Source organism: Equus przewalskii, chromosome 27 (genome assembly GCF_037783145.1).
Source record: "Equus przewalskii isolate Varuska chromosome 27, EquPr2, whole genome shotgun sequence".
Classification (NCBI taxonomy): Eukaryota; Metazoa; Chordata; class Mammalia; order Perissodactyla; family Equidae; genus Equus; species Equus przewalskii.
Genome location: NC_091857.1, coordinates 28,162,759 through 28,183,189, shown reverse-complemented (window position 1 = coordinate 28,183,189; position 20,431 = coordinate 28,162,759). Strand labels below are relative to the sequence as shown.

The 20,431-nt window shown below is 41.5% G+C and overlaps 1 protein-coding gene across 14 annotated transcripts in view; it reads left to right on the top strand.

Moving 5' to 3' along the window:
* Positions 1-20,431, top strand: part of TIAM1 (TIAM Rac1 associated GEF 1) — a 352,305-nt gene that overhangs the window by 197,147 nt on the left and 134,727 nt on the right. For 12 of the 14 annotated variants that reach the window (XM_070597276.1, XM_070597269.1, XM_070597274.1 and 9 more), the window contains one exon: positions 18,692-18,870. The gene's annotated coding sequence lies outside the window, so the exon portion shown is untranslated. Of the gene's footprint in view, positions 1-14,758; positions 15,014-18,691; positions 18,871-20,431 lie in introns of those variants that run through there. The other 2 variants (XM_070597277.1, XM_070597271.1) reach the window with 1 other exon arrangement.

Genomic DNA, 20,431 nt, shown 5'->3' with positions numbered 1-20,431 from the left:
TGTCCCACTTCCACGTACACCTGGGGGTTATCTTCTCTGAGTCATATTTTTGGTGCCAGCTTTTCTGAGTCAACTTAGCAGCAAACATATTTTCTTATTGGCACCTCGTACCATGAGGTATCAGGAGTTTGTTTTTTATCCCTGAAAACTGTGATGTTTTAAATCTAAATATTACAGAATTGGTATTTTAGTATATTTATATTTAGTAAATCTGATTTTCTTTGTGCATTCCTAACCAGTTCTGGGATAATAAATAAAATATTGTCATTGATAATATTCTTGGTGAGGTACTTAAATTTTTGTCTCTGGTGATCTTTTTTGTTTTGAGGAAGATTAGCCCTGAGCTAACATCTGTTGCCAATCCTCCTCTTTCTGCTGTGGAAGACTGGCCCTGAGCTAACTTCTGTGCCCATCTTCCTCTACTTTATATGTAGGATGCCTGACACAGCATGGCTTGACAAGTGGTGCCATGTCTGCACCCGGGATCTGAACCGGCGAACCCCAGGCCGCTCAGGCAGAATGCGTGAACCTAACCGCCGTGCCTCCAGGCCGGCCCCTCTAGTGATCTTCAATCTACAATGGTTGCTTATATTTACAGGTTGAATATTCTGTGTCTTTAATTTTGAGCAACAATAACCTTTCTAAAAAGTTTACAAAGATGTGAAAGAGCTAGAGGATTGATGTATTATTTTGCAAGGTAATGGTCTTTTGCATTGTCACATCTCATCCTTATAATTTATCACTGGATGCCTCTCATGATTGTTGTTCCATGTCAAGCCTTCCTATTCCCTGTGAAGCCTTCATGTGTTTTCACTGTAATCAATAAGGAATTAGATTTCATAAATCTAGGTACTAATTTCACAGAGCATTTTTTTATACTTGCTTATTTTTGGAAAAGTTCTAATTATGGTGCAGGAGCCTAGAGATTATGATTACTAATCAATATCTAGATGTAATGAAAGATCCCACATTTTTTCCCATTAATTGATCGCTTCTGTGGCTCACACAGTGGACCTCTTATGGTTTCCAATGGGTTGTTCCATTTACTCTGCTGATTTCCATTTTACCAGCGAGGACAGTGAGTCTTAGTGACGTGAAGTAACTTTCCAGAGTCATTTAGGTATTAAGTAGCAGCAGCAAAATTTCCACCGGATTCTGACTGGCTCTAAAGTCCATTCTCTGAGCGCTAATCTCTTAGTCCCAGCCACTTAATGGCTAATGAAACGCAGCTGAGTTTGAGACTGCTCTTGTCTGGGAACAGGGCTCGTTTTGACTGATGCTGTTGGGTGTCTTGCACAGTTGCTCAAGACCTGTTCATTATCTGTTTCAGATTTCATTTTGAGATTAATCATTAACCCTTAAGGGCTTTTCCCATTGTGTCAAGTTCAAACAAAAGAAGCTGACAAACTCCCATTATAAATTGAACGTATGTAACAAACAAACAGCGCAAGCCCCAACAAGAAGGAGCAGTTGACAGGTTTAGCACTTGCTCCGCTGAAACCTGGGCCGACGTCAGCACTTAATTGCGTTCTCAGAAATGTCATGGAAGCGGGGGAGGGCGGTGGTGTGGATTCATGGCCAGGTTTCCTCCTGGAACACCCTGGCTGTGTTTTCCTTCCTTTTGAAAGGCGTGGAGAAGATTTATTTCTGATTGAATCCCAGAGGGAGACGTTGAAGTCTTCTCAGGAATTAAATATGCGTACCGTATTACGAATTACTTTTGAACCATTCGTTGCTATGTCTTAAAGGTTTTTGGGTGCACTGTGTTAAAAACAAAACCAAGCAACAAACCCGTGGTTAGAAATTTTGGTTTGTTGTTGTTGACGTTTTTGTTTTAATTGGTGGGAACAAACTGCTGATGAGAAATATTAAACTCCGAATCGAAGTATTGTTACTGTATAAAATCACCTGGAGAACATTACTATTCACCTGCACCTCCCGCCTCCAATATATTTATTTAACACAGAGCAATATGTTAGTTTCTTTCTCTGACTTGTTTATACCAGGCCTTGTAAAAAAGGGTTTGGGGTGAGGGCATAAGCATCGTTATCCTTCTTTTAATTTGTTTTAAAGTGCATAATCCAGTTATCACATACACACCTAAACATGTGTGCATCTCCCCTGGCGCCCCCCCTACCCCCGCCATACACTGAATCCTGAAATGGATCTGATCTGATACATGCCCAGTGAGTAGGAGGTTTAAGAACCAAGGATGATGCCAGGTTAGTCATTATTATCTTTCTCATGGTCTGTATCATATTTTTATGGTTGATGGAAAGATCTGGATGAGAGAAGATAGAAAATTGGAGAGGGAAGATTACCAGGTAAAGGTCGGGCTGGTGATGATATGGATACTTGGAACTGCCAATTAAGTAAACAACTCGATTACTTGGCTCTTGATTCTGCAAGGAGACTGAATCTATCGTAATATAAATGAGCACATTTCGTTAGATGATTTCCCACAGTAGTAAGCCACAAAACACTCCCTTGCCCATAGGTTGTTGATAGCTATTCCACAATAAAAGGTTTCATGATTAAGAAAGTTTGGGAGACATTGGGTTAAATAAAGTGAAATCCATTTCTTCACTGCAAGACTTAGAGTTCCCAACTTTGACCGCAGAATGCATATATCTTGGAGAACCTATAAGCATTGTCTGTATTTCTATAGAATGTGTACAAATATTGGAAGACAGTGTGGAGTTGAGAAATGAGCACAATATGTTTTGAAGGCTGTAGATGTGGGTTCTGATGATGGTCAAGCTACTCTTGCATCCACTGGACCGTAGACACGTCACTCAGTGGATGGAAGGGTAAAACACATACCCCTCTTCTGGGTTGCTGTGATCATTAGATGATCTAATGTAAATAGAAATGCTTTTCAAATTTTGAAGCAGCCTGTAAATATTTGTTATTAATATACCCTCTATTTTTTTTATCGTGGTATATTATACATAACATAGAATTTACCATCTTAACCATTTTTACGAGTCCAGTTCAGTGGCATTAAGTACACCCACATTGTTTTGCAACCATCACCACCATCCATCTCCAGAACTTTTCATCTTCCCGAACTGAGACTCTGCACCCTTTAAACACTAACTCCCCCTTACTCCCATCCCCTGGCAGCCATCATTTTGCTTTCTGTTTCTATGAATTTGACCTCACTAGATACTTCATATAAGTGGAAGCATACAATATTTGTCCTTTTGCATCTGGCTTATTTCACTTAGCATAATATCTTCAAGTATATCCTCTAATTGTTTTGATGTGCAATTTTTATTTTATTTTATTAATTTTCTTAATTCACTCACCTCCAGCGCCATTCTTTTAACACATAGGACAAAGAGGAATGGGTGCATGTCTTCTTGGAGTCTTCCTCTAGAATAGCCCTGAATGGGCAGGACCCATGATGTTGGGAGAGGTTGCTACTGAGGATGTGGCTTTAAGAAGAGCTGATCAAGAAGCAGGTCCATCCTCTAATTAGAACTAAAGTGACCTAGGGCTCTCGCTGACAAGGAGAAATGTTTTGTTTCTTCCTAAACTAGTGTTTGAAATAGAAGAGACATGAGTTTCAACACCTAAGTATTGTCTCTTTATCATATAGGTGATTTTTGCACAAGCAGGATTTTAAAATTTCATATTTCGTCATTTTTACCTATCTAAAAATGGTAGCTCTTGATATGGGGCTCTTTGGGGAAATCCTCTGTAAGTTTTAGGGTGAAAATTATCTATTTCAAAATTAAATAGCCTAAAATTTTAAATGATCTGTTTATTTAAATAAAGCTTTTTGAATGTGGTTCTTTTTTCAATGAGAATTCTCTTCCATACCATGATTTTAAAGTAAAATTGTTTCTAAATACCCATTAGCCCGCATAATTAGAAATGTTTCCTTTTCTAAGGATTTCAGCAGTATTCTGATTATAGATTAAATAAGATACCAAAATTATCATAGTCTTTTTTTCCCCAGGATAATCATAACATGCAGCTTAAAAAAATCCTAGTCAAACTGCGTCTTGTCCGATTGTGTATATTCTCATAATCTAAATTTTTTTTACCTTTGCCCTGTTGGGAGCAGGTATTTCATTGTAAAGTGTATTAGCTGTTTGAGCATACTCTTAGCATAAAGAATTGCATTAGCTCACACCCCTCATTCTTCATTGCAATCCAGGCTCATCATAGGCACCTAGCTCTTAGGTCTCATACTGCATTTTTTCAGTCCTTGTCTCGTGTCTCTTGTCCCCCTCAATGAAAGATTCTTAAGACCCTTTCAGGAGCCTTTGGCCTTCCCCATCTTAGCATCCCCGTGGAATCTTGAACTGAGCCATCCACAGAGAAGGTGCTGAGCACACGTTGACATTGAATTGGGTTGAGCTGAGTTGAGATTGAGATCTGGAAGCAATCATTGAAGGAATTTTCTTTTAGATGAAAAACAACGTCAGAATCTTATTTACCTTGATGGAAAACCGAGCTGAGCTGGTACAGCACAGATGGCAGCTTGTTCCTGTGAGTGTGCGGACGGAGTGAGAGAAACAGAACAAAACAGGTGGCTCTGGAGCTGGCACCCTGGTGCCAACATTAGTTCAGTCCACACGCAGTCCCCGCTTCCCTGTGCTTGTGCGAGTGAGGCATCGGCGGAACCAGAAGGCTGATGTTATTTTGATCATTGAGCTCTATTTAGTGAATACACTTGATTAATCCCCTCCTTCTTTGCATGGTTGCTATTTTGAATGGAAAATCACCGCTGGAAAAACAAATCCCCACGTTGATTGTGTACACAGTAGCTTTTTTCCCTAATAAGAGCCCCCTTTTCTGTGAAGCCTAACATTTTGACAGCACCTACTAGGTGCTGCATTTTACTGAGAAGGAATCTGAAGCCATAGAGAAATTAAGTGATTTACCCCAAGTTCACGAGGTGCTCAAAGAGGCGTACTCATTGCCTACCCACTGTGGGTGTTCTTTGGTTTGGTCTTTGAAAATTCAAGCTCCTTGCCCTATGGAGAAGTCGAATTAGGACTCCTAAGCCAAATCTCTCAGCTTGTTTTCTCTCAAGGTGGATATTTTCAGAAAGGGGCACACTTAGGGCTTGGGAGGGCTGTAGTGCCTCCTGAGCCATCCGAGGGTTGGTTTGGTTTAAATGTGGACTCGTCAGTTCCAACTAGCTGGGAGGAATTGCTTTCCCAGTGTGATGCATTAGTCATAAGCAGGGTGTAGGAGGGTGTTGAACAATCATTCTGACCCTCCTCCCCATCACTGGGCCTTCAAACTCAACTTCAAGCCCAGCTGCATTGGAATGGAAGACTTGCTGGGGACACCCCCCACCCCGTCCCTGCTGTGTGCTTGAAGTGTTGGCTCAGAGGTAGGAGAGGGTGGTAATTTCAGATCCAAGGTTAGAACAGAAATGTTGCCACAGGGAAGTTTATGTACCCAGGACCTCCATAATTTGTGTATGTGTATGGCGGGTGGGGGGAGGTTAAGGGTGGGGGCCAGTGTATTTGTGTTTTTCAATCTGCAAATATGTTTTGGTACTGTTTCCCATATTGAAATCGAAGAGAGCCATAACTCATGATGATGTTGGCTACCAGGAGACATAAGCTTGGAGAGATGCAATTATCTAGTGATAGATGGCAACGATGACATCATGGAAGTCAGGCCACTGTCCTCAGTGACCCCGTCTTGCCCTGGAGGCTGGGGCCTGCCAGGAACACCCCAAGTAGACCGTCTTTCAGAGCTCAGATCAGGCGGCCTTGTGGGCTGGTCGTCAGTCAAAAGCACCTGTTGGATAGTCTGTTGTAAACATTCTTTGGAGGAATAAGTTTTATTCTTTTTGCTCCTTTGGCTGATATTGATGCCATTAGTGGGTACTGGAGAAAAAGTCTGTTGGGGCATTTGAAGGTTAATTGTGTGTGTTAACTTGGCTAGGCTATGGTGCTCAGTTGCTTGATCAACCTTTGGCTGATATTGATGCCATTAGTGGGTACTGGAGAAAAAGTCTGTTGGGGCATTTGAAGGTTGTTGTTGTGGGATATTTTTTTAGATGTGATTAGCGTTTAACTCAATGACATTGGGTAAAGCAGATTATGTCCATAATATGGATGGGCCTCATCTAATCCTTGAAGACCTTTAAAGAGTAAAGACTGAGCTCCTGTAGAAGGAGAGAATCCTGCCTTCAGATGCCTCTGGACTCAAGACAGCAGCATCATCTTTTCCTTGGGTCTCCAGCCTGCTGGTCTGCCCCCTGCACATTGTGGACTTGTCAGCCCCTACAGTGCATGAGCGAATTCCTTAAAATATATACCCGTCCATCCATCCCTCCATCCATCCATCCATTCATCCATCCATCTGTCCATCCATCCATCCATCCATTCACATCCTATTGGTTCTATTTCTCTGGATAAACCTGACTAATACAGGGGGCACGTGCCATGGGACACCATGTCAAAAAGTCATAAGTTATGATCTCTTCCCTCATGGAACTTGTGATCCTACTAGAGGAGATGGATTAAGACAAGTGTTCAAATAACTGATAACTCTGGGGATTCAGAGGAGAAAAGTGGTACAGAAAATCTTGGAAGACCAGAGCTTTGCAAAGTTTTCCAATAAGACATTCCAACATAAAAGAGAGGTAACTTCTAACCATTCCATGTGCCATTTTATTTGGGGGGGGGGGCGAGATGGGTATTTCATCTTAGAAAATCACGCACACTTAAAATTTTATTCTATTATCAATCTATGCTCCCCCCGTCCCACCCCTCTCCCTAACCTCCTGAGTAAATATTTGAGTAAAACTGACTTTTCAGAAAGATGCTCCTTTATTCTTATGGCTCTTCTCTCTACTGGGTATGCCAGGGTTGTTTGTATTCAGTTAGCAGAGCAGGGATTGAGGTGGTGGCATTCTCAAAGGAAAATTCGTGCATCTTGAATGTGCATTAGTTCAGTTTTGTGGTGATGTATGTATTGAGCGGTTTGGGGAGAAGAGAGCGATATTAGTGATGAAGATTAAAGGCAAAGAGACCTGGATTAGAAGGATAGGAGTAGAAGGGACAGGATAGATATAGAAGACATTGGAGGGAGAAAAGGCGAAGATGGAAAGGAAGAAGTTAACATTCATGAAACCCCAACTAAATACCTAGGAAGCGTGTTTTCACATGCATTGCCTTCCTTAATCTCCAGCACAGACCTGCAAAGCAGATTTCCTATTTTGCAGGTGGAGAAGGTGGTCCATAGGGATATTAGGTGACTGGCTCAAGGTTACAGGGACATTAAATGGCAGGTGAAGGCTAGATCTTTCTGAGTCCAAAATGTATGTTGCATTTACCAATCATGCCACCTTTTGGGAGGAATCATGAGTGTGGAAGATTTTGACCCTACATGGTATAAGTTTGAACTATCAATGAGCTAGCCCCATGGAGGTGTCCAAAAGAAGGTTAGAAAGAGGGATTTGTGCTGAAGACTTAAATTTAGGCAGATGAGAGTGTGGAAGGAAGTAAATACGTTTGCTGAAGAGAAGAGTACTCCACAGGGAGAGTTAGGTAGAAGGCTGTGGGCAGAACCTGCAGTGGGGTGCGAGGCATATCTGAAAAGTACAAGGGCATGGAATCCAAGGGAAGGAATCGTTTTTTGGAGGGAGGCAGATCGGCAGGGTCAGAGGCTGGTGGGAGCCCATGGCCTTACGAACTCCGAAGTGAGAGCTCCTTTTGTCACCAGTGGCTTTCTGCATTGGAAGCTGGCCAGAGAGAGAGAGAATTTCTTCCAGAACATGAAACCCTTCTTTCCCGCCTATGAGGACCAAAGTGTTGTTCAAAATTATTTTTAAATAATTTTTCTTTGCATGCTGTTGTTAGCTTTGGTTCTTCCAGACTATATAACTGAGATTTCTTGGCTGCTCATCCTGGCCGTGTCTGAGATTACGCACACTGAAAACTGCAGCTATGGTTGGAAACTTGTTTTTGCTTATTGCATCTTGGCCAGTCATTGTACTGCCTTGTGGTGGGTGGAGATGAGGAGGTTGCAAAAAAGTGAGTCCTTGCTTCTTGTATCATTTTCTTTGTCTACATATGGCGTTGTTTTATTAACTACTGATGAAAGGATGTTGGTCACTATCTTGATTGCAAAAACACAATTTAATGGCCCCTCCTGAGCTAGTGCTATCAGGAGATAATTTCAGAGCCGCCTAAAGTTTTAGCACATGTCTGCAGACCTGGGCTCCTGAATGGTGCTGTGTTACCTTCCTGAAGATTCTGGGAGGTTTTGACACTGCTGTGATGTTGCTTCATAATAAGGCCAAGATGCAGGTAAAATTTAGACTCTACCGATGGGGAAACTGAGGCTCAAAAAACAAACATTAGCAACACATATTGGGGTAGTTTTTTTAATTTAATTTAATTTTTTTTTTCTTACCATTGGTGACCTTTTTTCAGCTGCTGGTTCTCTTGTAACTTGCAGATCCCACCTGTCAACCATGTCCCTGGAAAACACAGTGAGCCTGACTTTGGTAGGACAAGGTGGAATGCAGATAGCAGATGGAGGAAGAAGGGATATATACCATCAGTGGTTTGGTTCATGCAGGGGCCATGTGGCTGGAGAAGGAGGCATTCCTATGAGTTTGCCACAGACGGTCTTTCCTTATTCTTTCTTAGTTACAGATTGGCTTTCTACATCCCAGAGGAGTGGTCTTCAATGTCAGATGGATGTGCAAGATGATTTCATTAGGGTGTGGGAAGGAAGTTTCAGAATTTCTATTTCTTTCTCTCTTGTGCATGTAAATTTCTGTGTATTTCTATTTAGTTCAAACATACCAGAAATTGAAAATGTGCATAATTTATTTGAACAATACCTCATGTATGTAATTTATACATTAATTAAATAAGTGATGACACACCCTCATACTGTTTTGGGTGGGCATGCTCAGAACTATTTTATTGAATAGGGATGCCCATAAAATGTTTTGCACACGAGTGCCTTGGACAGGAGTGTACTCATTAATTCCTAGAAGGCAAGCCCGGTGTCTTATTCACTTGCTTTGTGTGTGGTCTCATAGATATTACTTGGCAGTGAATGTCAAGCTTTTTTAAGCTAGTTGCTGTCATACAAGAAACAGATTTGCTTTGTGATTTTATGTATCGGTTTTTCTGCTGGGGACTTTGATGTATCGTTGTTTCAGAAACGTTCCCAGGAAACTGTCTTTATGTTGAAAAGGGGCTGATTATCCTCTTATGTCTTCAGGGAAGGGCGTATGTGCTTTGTTTGTTTTTTTTTCTTCTACTTTCAAAAATCCAGCAACTGCTTCATGTGCTTTTTATTTTCCTCCCAATTTGTAATTCAGCTAGGATGAATGTTGGTCGTTATGTAGCCAAAAAGATCTTGCAGCAGTGTTTAAAGTAAGAATTGGTTGTTCCATCTTGCATTTCTGGGGCCCCCGCTCAGTGGTACTTTTTGCCTTCGTTGAATCATGTATTTACTGGAAAAAGGATGCCCGGCAGAGAGAATCTCATGGCGGCTCCCATTAATGTACTCATGGGTTTGACTTAAGCAAGTTAAAGAAACATGGACTTCTTTTCCAGTAGAGGGAGCATAGAAACTTCCAGACCATTCTCTTAATTTTAAAGAGAATGGATGGTCAAGCAGGTTGGATTGAGTTACTCGTGGCTCCATGGTTAGTCCACGTCTTTCCTGCCATCTCTCTCTCCCCATTGCCATGTGGCCCCAGCCTTCACTGTCACAGTCAGGGACATAACCAGAACATCACCTGAGATCTGCGTGGTGTTGCACAGCTTTCAACTTCTCATTCCAGTCGCTTGTAGAAAGGTAAAGTGATTGTCCTGAAACGCTGCGTTTGTTGGAAGTGGTGCTCAGGCGCACTCACTTACGCATTCCAGATGCGTTTCACTATGATTTGTACAGCTTTGAACATCAGCCTTGCAGTCGATATCTTATTTAAACTATAAACCCAGTCCCAACATGTGTGTAAGGAGCGTAGTGGGTGTCCTGTGGACCTAGAGAGTTTTGGAGCCAGAACTCCAATCTGACTTACATTTTAACTTTATGGCACCAAACCTGAGGCATGTACTTTTATTTTTGTGCTAAATTATCGATGCACTTTAACCCAGTTATTATTACAGGTATTGGCTTAGTCAACAGAAGGCGTAGTTGATAGAATGTTTTAAACTTCTGGCCTCTCACAGGTTATTAGAGATGTGTTTTTTTGTTGTTTTTTTTAAGGTCTTTGATTATGCAATGGAATTAGCCACTATTTGTGTCTCCATTTTGGTATCCTTCCTGAACTAAGCTGTTTGGGAGGGTCTCTTTTTTCAACTTTCTTTCTTTTATTCCTGTGTTAGTATATTCCAACCCTCATTCTTTGTGCTGAGGCCTTGTGTGGAATAGACACCAGATTTCCAGTAGGATCACTGTAAGTGACTTCTGGCCTCTCAAGGATAAACCTTTTGAACTGGGTGCTCCATTTGACTTCACAATGGAAGGTGTTATCATCACTTTCCATTTTTTTTCAGTTACCAAACTAGAAACTTGAGAGGCATCTCTTCCTTCTTTTTCTCCTTCCCTCATTTCTCACAGGTGTGTATGTGGCCACTGGGTCCTGGTGACTCCACCTGCCTTTCTTCTTACTGGAAGGCTCTCATTGTCCTGGATGAGGCCACGTTATCTCCTCCAGGCTGTGCCTCATTGGTTGGTTGCAACAGACTCCACTTTCTCTTCCATGCGAGCTGGGGGGTTGGGAGGAGAACATGTTGGGTCATGTAACTCCCCTGATAAAATCCCGTCACAGACTCCATTACACACAGTTATACCCAGTTCCCCTATATAGCATCCATAGTCCCAGTCCATCTTTTTAGGCTCATCATCTCCAGTTCTTTTCTACGTACTTACCTCTCTGTAACATTAGGCTAATGCTCCTTTCATTCCTCAGAGCCTTTGCTCTTTTTTTTTGCAATCTTCTGCCTCCTTTTTTAGCAAATTCCCTCCTACCTCTCTTCATTTCCTCCCATCCTCATAAGCCAAGCCAAATCCTATGAACCCTTCAGGACCAGATTCAACTGATAGCTTCTCCTGGCGGAATTAGTCTGTTTCTTCCCATCAGTCACTATTAATAATGCCAGTTTAGCCTTTTCAGCCCCGTCTCAGAGTGGATAAGTGTCCACCGTTTTCTTAGATTGTGGGCCTCATAAGGAGATGGTCTATTTTCTCATCTCAAACATACAGTAGGTGCTCAATAAGTGTTGGTTGAGTTGACCTGAGTTGGTAACAATCAGAAACATTCTTACGTAGACACTCTGCTTTAGCCAAACAATTCCCGAGTGGTTTTTGGATAGGCATAAATATAACTATTTAAAAATCTATTTTTATATACTCTGTTTCATAAGATAGATGCTATCAGTTGTAAGATGCATCACTGTTTCATGTACCACTGAGAAAGAAAGAAAATGATGCCGATTAATCCACACTACCCCATTGTGATTGTAAGATATATTTGATTGCAGAGATGTTCAAAGTGAAAAACGTGTTTCTCAGACTCAATGGAATAAGGAATTATGTCTTACCTCTTAGAGCTTGTGGTCTTCGTTGTATAACTGCAGAACAAGTAGAACTCATTTGCAAATAAACAATTCAGGTTATTTTTAAAGGTATTTTTCATTTTAAGATGAGGAGGGGGCTGGCCTGGTGGCACAGTGGTTAAGTTTGCACATTCCACTTCGGTGGCCCGGGGTTCGCCTGTTCAGATCCTGGGTGCGGACCTATTCACCACTCGTCAAGCTATGCTGTGGCGGCATCCCATATAGAAGAACTAGAAGGACTTACAACTAGGATATATGACTATGTACTGGGGGCTTTGGGAAGAAAAAAAAAAGAGGAAGATTGGCAACAGATGTTAGCTCAGGGCCAATCTTCCTCACCAAAAAAAACCCCTGCAAAAATAAATACGTAAAATAAAATGGGGAGAGAGTCAAGGAGCATTGTGGGCTAAGTACCCAGGGAGTGGGTACTTAGTGGGACTCTAGGCCTGTGAGACACTGTTCTGTCACTCTATTTCATGATCGAGCCTTCGTCTCTTCTCTTTACAAAGATGGGGACTTGCAGGTAAAGAGTCACCCCCACTTTGAAAATGCTTAGGAGGAAATTCTTTAAAAATTTTTTGAAGATCATTTTATTTGACTTCAAAGTGGAAGATTCTTTGCTGTGCTGAAATGTTTTACTTAGTCTGATTAAAATCCTGTGTCACCACCTAAACACATGTCAAGATTGAGGCTCATAATATCCCCTTAGCAAATGGTGTTACACAGGATCCCATTACATTTCACTTTTTGTGTTGGGCGGCTGTGTTTTCCAACTACCATACCTGCTCGTTGACTTTTGGTCATTAAGTTAAGTTGCTAATCAAATATTCACACACATGTACAAACTTAATATTTCTAGCTTCTCTTCCTTCCTCTCCATCTTTAGTATTTGGACTACTGACATCTCTCTTTAGCCATTTCCTCTTAGAGAATTTTTGCCATCTTGTACACGCCTTCCACTGACACAAGTACCACAGTGGCAGGAACAGAACCAAGGAGGAAATAGCAGGTCCCTGAGGGGAGTGGTTCTTTCTAAAGGGCCCTTTAGCCTCAGAGCGTGAGGGCCGACAAAGCAGATCGAGTGCACCCCAGCCCAGGAGCCTCTCCAGAGGGGCTTGTGACATTTTCTCTGTCCTTGACATCGCAGGCAGTCCCAGTCCTCGTTGCTGACCAGGCATAGTTGCCACACCAGCTGCTTGGGTGCGTGGCCTCACCCCAGGGCGCTCTTCTCTGATTCAGAGAGTGGCTCTCCCACTCTGTGTGGGAAAGGCAGCTCCGGGCCAGGGAACCGTGCCCTGTACAGTGGTGCCGAGAATGAAATTGCCAAATGACCTCGTCCTGCTCTGCTTCCTGATGAAGGAACGGGACCCCTTGACATCCTGTCTGTATTTTGAGCTGAAAGACTTCCCTCTTGGCTGCACGGTGAGAGAACAGGTGAAGGCAGAGGCCAGGTGGGAGGGGTTGGAGACCATCATGGAAATTGCAAGTTGCACTTTGATATTTTAGGGTCCCTTTGCGGGGAGGCAGGCAGCAGCTGCCAAGTCAGAGAGTCCCTTCATCCGAGTCTGAGAGTGGCCTTCGTCTCCACTGCTCACACAAGGCCATGTCCTTTAGAATGGAGACTCCCCGCTCTTCATTCTGTCTCAAGGCTAAACCTCAGGCTTGGAAAGCCAGAGAGAATCTGAAGCAAATCGTGTTTCTAGAGCTTCAGTCCTTGACAGTGCTCTGTCCTAACCCACTAGCCACTCTGCCCTGGTGTCTTGGGAGATGAGCCTTCTCCCTGTGCCTGGTGAGGCGTCTCAGCTGACGTGGGGATGGGAGGCAGGTCTGCCTAAGGGAAGGACCTGCGTGGCTCAATTTTGGAAAAGGCATTGTTGGGTAAAGGGATTTTACTTTGAAATCTCTTCTAAACTAAGGCATTAGTATGTTTTTGAGAAGATTATTTTGGTATGCATTTTATGATTTTATAGTCTGTTATGTTTCACAGGGGGTATGGAGGCACTTTCAACAGAGTACCCTTCTCTCCCACTGTCTCTTATGGGTGCTTAGATAACCTAGTTCTCACCAGCAACACCTGGTGAGAGTTAAGCCACAATGTGGTGAAATAGCAGAGGACAGATTTCAGCATCGTTAAAAGCTGGCCACAACCAGTTGCATTTCCATTTTCTTTGGGATTACGTGTTCCATTTTCTCTTTCAGTGACATGAGTGTGCTGTTTTTGATGTGTCTCAAACTTGAAATTGAGAATTTGGGAGCTGGGAGCCTGGAGCTGAGCTCTCGCATCACATGGTCACTCCTCTTGGGGTGATGGGTGGAAATTGTCAAGGGTTCAGTAGCTTCATGTCTTCTTAGGGCTTGCATTTTTGAGAAAATACGTGATTCTCGCCGTCTGTCCTGAAAAAGCTATTGAATCCAGTTCAGTAAGCTGGGGCCTCATTTGAGCCCTGGTTAGGGCCAAGCTATGGGGCTAGTAGGAAGATTTGACAGCCAGCTGTGTAATGCAGCCTTTTGGGACTGGAGATTTCCAAACTCCCTCCGATGGAGCCGGGAGGGAGCGTAGTGAGTGATGCAATGTTGGAGTGGTATGCCTTGGCAGTTCCCAGTGTCCAAGTGTAGTTGCAAGACAATAAACACCAAGAACCCAAGGAAATTTAGAGGAGTATTTTGGCCTAAAGCCACTAACACAATGCCAGCCAGATAGTAAGATTCCATAAATGGTAGATCTTCCTGAGCTGGGGTAGAATATGTTACTTCGCTTTGAAATGCACTGACTTTACTCCTAAGAAATATGGTAATGTCTGTCCCAGCTGAACCCGTTGGTTAAGTATTGCCAAAGATTCACTGTTCTAAAATTAAAGTTATTATTTTAGTAGAAGGTTCCCAATTTATAGCTGGCTTAAAAATATTGATTCTAGGAATATGTTTCCTCACTTAGTCACCTTGGGGGACATTTAGATATGCTAAGAAGTAGCATTGCTCAAAACTAGCACAGTCTTTGGATATGGGAATTTTGAGAGATTTTGTTTGTCTGTTTTGGGTGTCTTTCTTTATCTGCCTTAAAAACAGGGTAGGGCTAAAACTGTGTCATCCACGCTTTATGGATAAGAATCTGGAGCCCCTAGCGTAGCTCATTTGTCTGTGCTGAGGGATCAAGTTTTCACTGAGAGTCCTGGCCCCTCAGTGGTCACGTGGTTCACTTGAGAAGGAAGGTGCTGCTTCTCTTCTTTGTGTAGGAGTCCTTGTCACGGTCTCAGTTTTCACACGAGCCAGACAAGCTCACCTGTAGTGGAACCCTCCCTTTATGCCCGATGAGTGTGGTCCTCTGGTAGCATGACCCAGCTACACTTGGGCATGAGCCAGAGAGCCCCATCTCAAGCTTACCGCCCCTCGGCCATGATCTAACACTGGAGAGCAAACAGTCTTCAAGGAGAATTTCCTGGAAGGTAGGCAGCCTCTTTACTCTTTAGCAATATCCTATTTCCTCAAAACGCCTGTTGCTGAAGTGTGATTTATTTTATGTCAATTATCAAGAGAAGAAACATCCATATGAAATTTGTCACTGAGCCCATGTGGAAGGGTGTGGTCCAAAACATTGTTCATCGTATCACAGTGGGCTCAAAGGACCATCAGTGGAAATTCTGGTCTAATCTTAGGACCAAGAACGTTTGTCCTTCTGAGCAATTGATGAGGACGTTGTGAATTTTACAACTGCCGTGTTTTCCCTATTTGAGTTGGTTGTTACAAAGCTTACTGTTAAACTGAACCCCCTGGGTACCTCGATAGGGTACACATTGTTACCTTTATTCTCCCCCCTTCACTTTGTCTTAACTTTGGTTCTCTTTTATTTTTCCATTAATAATTTCTTCTATTCTAGTTTAGATCATGTATCTTTGGAAGTCACTCTCGAGTCCTTTGTTGAATAAAATGATGGTTAAAAAAATAAGAAAATGACTGATGAGGTTTCTTTAATCTTAATTTCTGAAACATTTAAAATTTTCCAGTGCCCCAGATCGTCCATCCATCCGTCCATCCATCCAATATTGATTTTGGACTAAGTATGAATATACAATATATTATTTAGGATTCTGACTTGTTCAGGATATTGATCCAAGACCTCCCCCAAGCCCCTCCAAGGTTTGGGGTAAGGGAAAACTTCCTAATTTCTTAGTTTGCTAATATGGAATATTTTTGTGCACTAAATCATGATGAACAGAATAAGAGTTAAGATACTTACATAGCGTTTAATAGTTTATAGTGTTTCATGTTGTCTCTTTAATTTCTGTCTTCTAACAACCTTTTCAGATAGGTGTTAAGTAAGGTAGATAATTTTACATTCTTATTTTTCTTGTTGAGTTTCAGAATAGGCCATTTACTTGCCCAAGATCATGTAAGTTAGTAAGTCATAGAACCTGGTATAGGAACTTGGATATTTTGAAGGCAAGTACAATACGCTTTCTCTATGTGCATTGATTCCTGGAACTTGCAAGGACTTAAAAATGAAGGATGCACCCTATGAGTGTTTTTAGAATGTGAAAAAGAAAGTTGTGATCTGGCAGACTTTTTAAGCAAAAGCCATGGATTAACTGCCATGGAGACAATATTTCTGACAGTTTTCCTGTTTTCATCTTACATCTGACTGTAGGATTGGAGTGATGGGACTTCTCAGCCCTGTCTATTTTTGCAGATATTTGAAGCCTGAGATTAGTTTTGGTAATTCCTACCCCGCCTCCAGCATACACACTTCCTTGTGAAAACTGGTTGTTTGACACATGATGCAGAAGTTGACTATATGAGTTGAGGATGAATCAGAATGAGGTTGAAAAACTTGATATACTCAGCGTTTACTTCACTGGGGGTCATCTCAGTGTAATGTAACCTGGCCAACCGGTACTGCCAGATTTCGTCAGCGTGGTTTGTGTGTGTGCATGAGCTGTGGCAGATTGAGTAGATCATGTCTTCCAGCTGGGGTAATTAATTCCCCTTATTGTCCCACATTAGAGTTAAAGTGACTGGTTTCATCCGATTTATAACAAAAACCTACTTTCAATGGGTTAGATACCATGTTTTGAGGAAATCCCCATAATTGTCACCCTTTGGTAGCATACTACTTATGGTCTCCACATGTTCAATAATAATGGAAGTAATGGTCCACAGTAGACCATGGGGTAGACGTTAAGCTAATCGTGTAACATAGATGATCTCACTTATTGCTCAGTGATCCAGTAGTTTAGATAGTGTTCTTATCCCCATTTGTAGAGGGGTGAACTGATAAGTAGAGCTTGCTTCTGATCTCTGCAAGTCAGTGGTTAAAGCTGAGATTTGACTTGATGCTGCAGTAGGACTCCGGGCTAGAATTGCCAACCCTGGTACATAGCTGCCTCCTGTTGAAATGGATTCTTGGCAGCTCTTGAAGAAGACCTGAGTACTGGTAGTTCTTGAGTTTTGGTGGCATACAATCACAAGACTGCGGTGGAGTTAACCTGCTACAGGCAAAATGAGTACTTGGCACATTGCAGCCTTTGCATATCTGCCACTTGCAAAAGAGCAAATCTGGGGCTCTTCATTAGTCCATTTCATGAGCTAGTTCCCACAGCCAGGGTCACAGGTAAAAATTTTTTTCTGCCAAAATCAGAAAAGAATTATACCAAATAGGTTCAGTTTTGTTTTTCTGCATGTTTTATAAATAAGGCCCTATAACTTTCACCTCCTTCTCCATAGAGTTTTTCTGCTCAAGAATTAGAGGAACACAGATCGAGAAAAATTGTTTGATAAATAGAATATGTACCTTTTTTTAAAGTATAAAAAAATGCGTTATCAGCCTCCATTGTGCAGGTGGAAGGACAGCCGCCTGCAGGCCTGGTTTGCCAGCGAGAATCCAGCCTTGCAAATTATTGGCAGCTGGCACCGTAATAAGTCCATTTCAATATAAATGGGCTGTTGCTTATTAATTTCTGCCAGTTCCTAAGCAATTCAGGAACTGCTTTGAAAATTGGAAAATTCGCAGAGAGCAGCTTAAGGAGGATGCCTAGGAAAGGAGAGCGAACAGGATGGAAATGGGGGAATTATAGAAAGGGCACATATTGTGGGGTAATAATGGGGTATTGCTGAAAACTCATGCTCCTTTCCCCGCAAGCGTGAGTCACGAACTTCTCCGTTAAATACCACGTTTTCCAAGATAAGGAAGAACCGTAACTTTGTTTATCGTTCTGTTCTCTGTGGATGTCTGTATGTATTTATTTACTGCCTCTGTGTGAATGCCTTCCACGAAATAGACAATTTTCTCCGTGTTCCAGCTCAAAGTGTCATCTTAGGTTCCCACCTTGTTGAAACCACCAGCAATGGTGGCAGCTGTGGGCAGCCCCACAGAGGAATATCCACGACAAGAGAAATAAGCTGCAGCCACCCCAAGGAACCCGCAGGTCTTTTTCCCTTTTTAGTATTTGCAATCTCACCTCAGAAAGCAGTCTTTAAAAAAAGAGAGAAAGGGGGGGACCATTAATACTGCTTGTTTGTGGAGCTTTCCTTGTCAGTTTATTTTCTGTATTAAATAACAGTTTGGATATTTTACCTAAATTTCTTTCCTGTGCCCATTCTTCATGAGTTTCCTCTGAATTTGATGTTTGGCGGCTTAAGAAAATAGGTATACAATGAAAAGATCTATGTATTTAAATTTGGTCTTTTGTTTTACTGTCTTTCAGCATTTCTTCAACTTTTGCTATAAATCTAGATCTACTGTGACAATAATGGGGACTCCCTTGTTTTCTTTCGTTTATCTCTGTTGAGACCTTTTGAAGATTGAGAGGGAACCCTGGAAATCACTTGCTAGTAACCTGTTTCTGTTTTCCAATACCTTCATCTCTTGCAATATGTTAAAAATGATAAAATAACTTAATTTGTAGGGCTGTTTATGACCATAACTGTAAAAGGAGCTTGTATTTATTTATTTACCTGATTATGCGTGGCATTTTATACCTGTAGCTAAATGTTGGGTTGTTTGATTTGGGGTGTGGCTTTTCACACAAAGTTGATGTTGAAGAATTGATGAAAATGAGCTTGATAGAAAAGCCCTCTTTCCTGTGTTCTGGCTGATCATTTCCTTTCTCTTTTTCTGTCCTCTCCAGGTTTTTGGCACACTATCATAGATTCAGATGAGACTGTGATGGCCACCCCGAGGGGCAGGTGCTGATTCCATTTCCCAGCCCCTGTCACTGTTCATCCTGACACCATTTCCAGTTTCAATATCTAAATGCCACAGTGCTCCTGCGGCAAGTTGGGCTGGGAACCACTGTTGCCTTGTAAGGTAGGTTTCTGTGTGTATATTCGTCTGCGTGAATTAACAATGGGATAGATATGTTTTAGCATAATTAGAATTGCTCTGTTGTATGTAGTTCATGGGAAAAAGAATTTGGAACCATTTCTTTAGATTAAGGTTACACCCATATAACAATTCAAAAGCATTAGCATTAAAACTTAAGAAAAAGAGAAAACCGTACCTATGAAATCTTTTCTGCCCCTGTGAATTGCCCTCACGGTCTTTTAAATTTATCCCTGAGCTTCACCATCTTTATATTGGATTATGTTTGAAAAAGGCAAACCTTGCTTCAATATCTTACTTCAAAACAATGATATATTTTGTTTCTGGTTTGGATAATCTTTAAAAAGAAAAATAAATACAGTCAAAATAATAATCTTTCAAAATTGAAGATCATCTTTTATTTGTTGCAAAACTTTCCTGTTTAGTCTCTTGTGTTAGGGGTATTTGTGTGTGACTTGGCAAAAGGCTTTTCATGGGTTTGTAAAGATTTAGAAAAAACTTTCAAAACTTTGTTTCAGTTTAATCTTAGCTCTTTCCCCCACCCGTCTTCAAGCTCAGCCTCCAGTAGGGGAAAAACAGGCTTGCAACCAAGACCTCCCACTAGAATCTAATTTTAAATTTGCAATCTGTTGTCTTGTGATTTTCGCTTCAAATTTAACTTTGAAATAAATACATTTCATCCTCTCTCTTGCAATTTTGGAGGTCTGTTTTCAAGTCATAGCAGGGTAATCATTACGTTTATTTTAATAAGTTTTTAAATAACTCAGGGGAGTGAAAAATTATATTATTAATAATTATAATTAATACACATCATTAAATGCCTTATGCTTGGATTTCACAATGTCCTGACCAATGGCAGAGAAACTTTGCTTTAATCGTTAACTTTTGACTTGAGTATAATATGAATTGGGTCGTCTCGGGCCCACGAATGGCTCTAATGTATATCTTTCTATATTTGAAGTACCCTTGTTATAAGGCAATCTGAATGATGAGCTTTCCCATTGAGAAGAGCTGTGCTAAAACTTTAGTATACTCAGGTGACCAACACAATGATGAGTAAGGGGTGGTCCCTGCCATTGGGAGATTATAATACCATGGGAAGAGGGTACATACAAAGTAAGACAAGTGTGTCCATGTACAAATAACCATGCCAGAGACACAGTGTGAGGAGGTCAAGCAAAGTGCCGTTGGAATGGAGAGAAGGGGTGATGAAATCCAAGACAGAGGGTATTTGCTTTATCTTAGGTAATTTTCGCAAGCCGTCTGTTTCAAGTTTGGGTTTGGTGCTGCTCTGTTGTAGCTGTTAGCATAGTGCCCACATCCTCACTCTCTTCAATTACCCAAAAACCCAGGGACTGAAAACATGTTCACATGTTTTATTTATTTTCTTTCCTTAAAATGAATTACAGGTTTAATGTAGAAACTTGAGAAAATACAAAAAAAAAAGAAGTATAGTTTTGAAAATTAAAATCACCTGTAATTGCTCTATCCAGAATAGTTACTTTTAAAATATTTACACGAGTCTATCATCTGTGTGTATGTGTGT